This window comes from Sinocyclocheilus rhinocerous, unplaced genomic scaffold (genome assembly GCF_001515625.1).
Source record: "Sinocyclocheilus rhinocerous isolate Xijiao unplaced genomic scaffold, SAMN03320098_v1.1 scaffold50, whole genome shotgun sequence".
In the NCBI taxonomy this organism is placed as follows: domain Eukaryota; kingdom Metazoa; phylum Chordata; class Actinopteri; order Cypriniformes; family Cyprinidae; genus Sinocyclocheilus; species Sinocyclocheilus rhinocerous.
In genome coordinates this window covers 1,257,532-1,264,632 of record NW_015641057.1, presented here as the reverse complement: position 1 = coordinate 1,264,632, position 7,101 = coordinate 1,257,532, and the positions used below count along the sequence as shown (strand labels likewise).

Genomic DNA, 7,101 nt, shown 5'->3' with positions numbered 1-7,101 from the left:
AGTCTACCAGGGCCCCAGACTGCGACTAATTTTCTGCTTGTGACACTAAATTTTGTTAGAGGTCACTCGGTTGCCACTACCAATCTGCCTAACTGATAAGCGTTAGCATTCTGTTGTTGTGCATGATAAATATGTATTAAACGCCAAACGAAACGAAATAGCGCTTCTCGTTTGAAACCGCGCGTCGCACGGACCTTTTATCAGCTCAGCTCGCAAGAAAAGAGAGCGCAGTGTGAGCTAAAGCGACTGTATTTACACTAACCAGTCGCGAGACCACTAAACAGCGCTGTGAGATCTAGTGATCGCGCTCGAGTTCAGCGCAGAGTTCTCCAGGACAAATCACATAGGTATGCGATTTAAACTAGTTTAAAGCCAAATAAATCAGAGCTGGATCATTCTCAACGAGATGGTACTCACTGCAGAACACAAGATCCAGGGGGCGTGGTTGGATCCAGATCCAACTCCTCCCACTTAACATATACCTAAACCCACCCGTCTCCACCGACCCCTAAACCTACCCATCTCCACCCCCTAGATGTGGATCCACCCACGCCCTCTGGATCTTGTGTTCTGCAGTGAGGGGCTACTGTTCTCAACAACTGATGCGGAAACGCCTGTGCAACAACGATCCAGTTAGAAGGTGTTTCAATCTACAGTACAAATCACCAACATTTACCATGGTTTTACTGTAGTAACATTGACAGTAACCATGGTATTGTGGCAGAAAAGTAGAATATTCATATTGAGTTTTATTATATTAATAATGTAGGTACTAAATATATTAAAGGAGTAATGGAATATAATCACAGTATTTTTGTTATTAAGTCATATCAGTTGTTTGTTGTGCATTTGTACTTATACTGAATGTCTTCAGGTTACTGTTTTTCATAGCAAACATTATAGAAGGCATATAGTTAGGCTACTTTTTACCATGGTAGTGAGGTGCTGTACCTGTGGTTATCATGATCTTCAAATGTATGAAAGATGAGGCTGTTATAATTTTCACAGATACAGATACTCACAGAAACAGGTACTGTTTTTGTTAATGAAAATAAATGTACATCTGCATCCCAACTCATGCTCCTGCTACTCTCAACTCAAGCTACTGTCAAATGTGCATTTCTAAACCTTGTAATATTATTAGTATAACGTGTATACATATATATATATATGGGAACCACTGCTTAAGAGGTTGTGTTATAGTATATTTGGGTTATGACAGTAAACTCACCCTCGCTCCTCGTGATCTCGTCACAGTCCAGATTAGGGCTGGGTTTTGACACAAATTTCACGATTCGATTCTCATTCACAAGCTTGCGATTTGATTCCCAATTCGATTCGATATTGATTATTTTGGATATATATCAGGTACAGTACATGCCAAATTTTCTCAAGGAAAAAAAATCTCTCAACTAATGCTGTAAAATATACATGAGAGTCAGTTGGTACTACATTACTATAATATTGAAATTTGAATGATACTAAAAAAAACACAAGCCAATAAAATAACCACACTTTTACTGAAAGTAACACAATAAAACTGGACAGAATTTATATTAATATTAGTAACACTTTACAATAAGGTTCATTAGTTAACATTAGTTAACTACTTTAGTTAATGAACTAAGAATGAACAATAGTTCTTCAGCATTTATTAATCTTAATGTTAATTTCAACATTTACTAATGCATTATTAAAATCAACAGTTGTGCTTGTTAACAGTTAATGCACTCTGAATTAACATTAACAACTGTATTATCATTAACTAACATTAAGAAATATTAATAAATACATTAACTAATGGAACCTTTTTGTAAAGTGTTACCTTAACATTGAATATCAATATATAATTTTTATTCACTTCTATGTAACAGAATCAGACATAATTTTTTTTTTCTTTTTACTAATTATCCAAATAATGTATAGTCCTACAAAGCTATTATTATCAGAGCATATGAGCAGAGCATAGCGTCACGAGAGGGTAGCGACATTTAACCAGCGTTGTCCAGTACAGCAGTACTACAGCATGTTACAGCACAGTAGTGCTACTGCAAACAGGAACAAGTATACAACTACACGTGTTATTTGAGCGGACTTTTGCTTTTTTTGGTGAGGATGAGTGGTACACGAGCACATTCATAGAGCGGAATATTGAGCATCGCATCAAACCGCGCAGTGACGAGGAGAGTGAAACCTGCGCGCTGAACACTGCCGGGCTGAACATTTTCGGCTCGTATTTTCGGCCGATAATTTTCGGTGGCCGAAAATTCGGTGCATCCCTAGTTTTTAGTGTCACATGATCCTTCAGACATTTTTCTAATAGGCTGATTTGGTGCCCAAGAAATATTTCTTATTATTATCAAAGTTGAAAATAGTTGTACTGCTTAATATTTTGGTGGGAAAACTTATTTTTCAGGATTTTTCAAGTTCAAAAGATCTGTATTTATCTTTTGTAACATAAATGTCTTTACTGTTACTTTTGATCAATTTAATGCATTTCTACTGAATAAAAGTATACATTTATAAAAAAAAAAATAATAATAATCTTACTGACCCCAAACAACAGTAGTGTTTGTCTGCTCTGAATGGCCAATAGAAACAGAGGTAAATACAGAGTTAATGACAGAATTTTGATTAGTTGCTTTAAGATGTAAAATAAACCATATTCAGCCTTTCATAATTTTCTTTGCTGTGAAACTTGTCTGTTGAAACTTGTTTGAACAGTGCATATTCACTATGCTATACTATGCCATTTCTGAAACACTGCACACCACTTATCTGCATCAAACCACAAAATTCACAAGTATTATAGAGTCGTTTGAGAAAAAAAACAACAACCACCACTAAATCAACGTCTTCTCTTTCTCTTACAGTTTAAGTGAAAGTACACCTGTGGTTACTCTGCTGGGAACTGACTCACCTGTGGAAACGGACTTCATAAATTCACTAAGATCACCTTGGGAACAGTTCATAAGTTATTGCACAATAGCATAGTTTTTGTTAGTTTTGAATAAGGTGTTCAGAAGTGGCAGAAAAACATCTCCGCATTAAAACAGATGCAGGTACACATTCTAAAAGTTGAGTGTGCTTGGCATCAATGCTCTGGACACATTGCTCAATTAAGGCTGCACTATCATTAATATTGAATTGCTATTTTGGGCTGGCAGCTGCTTGGACCACAAACAGCAGAGAATAGTGTGTTATGTGCTTGTTAAAAACCTGACCCACTTACTTCAACCACCACCTGCTCAATATGCATCCTCCTAAGGTAATTCAATCAATTAAAAGCCTTTTAGGCTTTCATACATGCCAACAAGCTGATGAAAGCTTGAATTGAAAAGGTTTGTTTGTTACAAAATAACAATCAACACTGTGAAACACTAAAATCTGCTAGGGATGAAGAAAAATCCCTGATTTCTTGGCTGTTGTACCTGTCCTTGTTGAGGAAGGTCATGGCTGCCATCGGCTGCAGCATCTCCAGTTTGCCGACTGTCCAGCTGGGCCGGTACACACACTCTTCTGGAAGCTTGATGGGAAGCAGACACTGGCTGGGCAGCATCTTCAGAGGGGCGTAAAGGGAGCAGCCGACGAGCGCTTGGCAGGACTCTGGTTTAAACACGTAGGAGAAGTCCTGAAGATACGATAAAGAAACAAAGTCTTGCATCACAAAATACATCTTCATGAAAATATCCCTGGGAATTGACAGCAGTAATTAAGCCCTACCTTAATCTCTGAGGGTTTGGGGCTGCAGAAACCCTCCTCCACCTCCATCTTGAAGTTCCCGCTGATGGCCCCATCCAGGAGAGAAAGGCCAGCTGCTGATTCCGTATTGCCCATGTTTATAGGGGAGTAGCCCATGATGATGTGCTGCTCCAGTGACGGAGGGGTTGGGAACATCTGGTGCAGGTCTGCAGAGTCTAGATCAATAAACACACAATGAAGGAACAGAATTCTGGCACTATATATAGAAAATAGGTAACAGATGCTTGCCATTAACGTCACAGTCTGTGATGACTTGTGCAGCACTAAAACAGTTTTTGATTGATAAAACACGTAGCTCTTGGATTCTGTAGCAGTAAGTAGGAGCCCATGCAATGACTTTTCAAGAATTGCATAGATCAGTGGTTCCCAACCTGGGGTCAGGGGTGCCAGAGTTCACGGGGGTTGCTGATATGCTTTGAGGTCAAATAAAGATGTATAAAATGTCCCACTAATAATTTTATATAAAAATGTTTTAAAATCATATGCTTACAATGCCAAGATAAGGCAATTAAATAAAATAAACAATTAAATAAAAGTGTAATTGACAGTAGTCTACTAGGGTCCCAGACTGCGACTAAGTGGATATTTTGCGATCTAAATTTTGTTAGAGGTCACTCGGTTGCCACTACCAATCTGCCTAACTGATAAGCGTTAGCATTCTGTTGTTGTGCATGATAAATATGTATTAAACGCCAAACGAAACGAAATAGCGCTTCTCGTTTGAAACCGCGCGTCGCACGGACCTTTTATCAGCTCAGCTCGCAAGAAAAGAGAGCGCAGTGTGAGCTAAAGCGACTGTATTTACACTAACCAGTCGCGATCACGAGACCACTAAACAGCGCTGTGAGATCTAGTGAAGTTCAGCGCGTTCAGCGCAGAGTTCTCCAGGACAAATCACATAGGTATGCGATTTAAACTAGTTTAAAGTCAGAGCTGGCAGAGCTGGATCATTCTCAACGAGATGGTACTCACTGCAGAACACAAGATCCAGGGGGCGTGGTTGGATCCAGATCCAACTCCTCCCACTTAACATATACCTAAACCCACCCGTCTCCACCGACCCCTAAACCTACCCATCTCCACCCCCTAGATGTGGATCCAACCACGCCCTCTGGATCTTGTGTTCTGCAGTGAGGGGCTACTGTTCTCAACAACTGATGCGGAAACGCCTGTGCAACAACGATCCAGTTAGAAGGCGTTTCAATTTACAAATCACCAACATTTACCATGGTTTTACTGTAGTAACATTGACAGTAACCATGGTATTGTGGCAGAAAAGTAGAATATTCATATTGAGTTTTATTATATTAATAATGTAGGTACTAAATATATTAAAGGAGTAATGGAATATAATCACAGTATTTTTGTTATTAAGTCATATCAGTTGTTTGTTGTGCATTTGGACTGATACTGAATGTCTGTACGGTTACTGTTTTTCATAGCAAATATTATAGAAACCACATAGTTAGGCTACTTTTTCCATTGTAGTGAGGTGCTGTACCTGTGGTTATCATGATCTTCAAATGTATGAAAGATGAGGCTGTTATAATTTTCACAGATACAGATACTCACAGAAACAGGTACTGTTTTTGTTAATGAAAATAAATGTACATCTGCATCCCAACTCCTGCTACTCTCAACTCAAGCTACAGCTACTCAACAACTGATGCGGAAACGCCTGTGCAACAACGATCCAGTTAGAAGGTGTTTCAATCTACAGTACAAATCACCAACATTTACCATGGTTTTACTGTAGTAACATTGACAGTAACCATGGTATTGTGGCAGAAAAGTAGAATATTCATATTGAGTTTTATTATATTAATAATGTAGGTACTAAATATATTAAAGGAGTAATGGAATATAATCACAGTATTTTTGTTATTAAGTCATATCAGTTGTTTGTTGTGCATTTGGACTGATACTGAATGTCTTCAGGTTACTGTTTTTCATAGCAAATATTATAGAAACCACATAGTTAGGCTACTTTTTCCATTGTAGTGAGGTGCTGTACCTGTGGTTATCATGATCTTCAAATGTATGAAAGATGAGGCTGTTATAATTTTCACAGATACAGATACTCACAGAAACAGGTACTGTTTTTGTTAATGAAAATAAATGTACATCTGCATCCCAACTCATGCTCCTGCTACTCTCAACTCAAGCTACTGTCAAATGTGCATTTCTAAACCTTGTAATATTATTAGTATAACGTGTATACATATATATATATATGGGAACCACTGCTTAAGAGGTTGTGTTATAGTATATTTGGGTTATGACAGTAAACTCACCCTCGCTCCTCGTGATCTCGTCACAGTCCAGATGTCTCAGATGTGAAGGACTCATCTGCTGAAGGACTGACTGGACTGTCCTGATCTTGAGGCTGGACGTCCTGTATTTGCTGCTCCTCGGCAGTGAGGGGTCTTCAGGAGCACTGGAAGGAGACTCCTGATGATCATTGTCCTCTACAGAAGACGTCCTGCAGAGACGTCTGATCTAAAGACAGCAATATCAACCAAAAGCTGGTTTTTAATCAAATAATATCAATAAAGTATTACATACTTATATTATTTTTTTCATTAAGGGAAAGTTCTTACTTGAAATATTTACTTTTTTTTCAAACTATGTTAAAACATTTATCACATGTAGTGGAAAAAACGTATTTATTTGCATTTGTATAATGTGATGGTGATGTGTGTCAACGATTAATAGACCTTTTGATGTTCATGTTGATGTATCATCAGTACAGCTCCTGGATGGAGACACACCAGTGTCCTGCTCCTCCTCACTCTGCTCACTCTGAGCTTTGGTGGATTTGTGGGGAGAGAAACAACAGAAGTCTGCTACTCCACATTAAACAGCACCAAAACGGCATTTATTGTTTAAATACTGCAATTCAATGGACAGAATTTGAAATCTGAGACTTTGTTTCATATTAAAAGTACCAAAGCACAATGCTTTTTGCGATATATTGGATGGGAGGTACCCTTCAAACTTCTGTCCATTAACTGAAAACAAGCTAGAATAATCGATTCTTGGGATTTAAGAATCACTTAATGAAGTTTTTAAAATAATAAAGTTACAATTACATAATAATATTTCTACTTCAGTTTTTTTATATATGAACATAATGGTGGCTGTCATAAAAACTTGATGTATTTATTCAAACATAAATTAAACATTGAAGAACAGTAAAAATGTATAATGAATATGTTATATGGTGCATATATTTAGCAAAATGCCCCTCTCTACAGTTTATTTTTCTATCTGACTAATGAGTTCTTGGTCACTGAATCTGTTTTTCTGAGGTAAATGTGACATTACGTGACATTGTTT

The 7,101-nt window shown here is 37.8% G+C and overlaps 1 pseudogene; it reads right to left on the bottom strand.

Annotated features, from left to right (window-relative positions):
* LOC107754514 (serine/threonine-protein kinase pim-2-like) overlaps window positions 1-3,992 on the bottom strand; it is a 6,307-nt pseudogene extending 2,315 nt beyond the window's left edge.
* Between the last annotated feature and the right edge of the window lie 3,109 nt (window positions 3,993-7,101).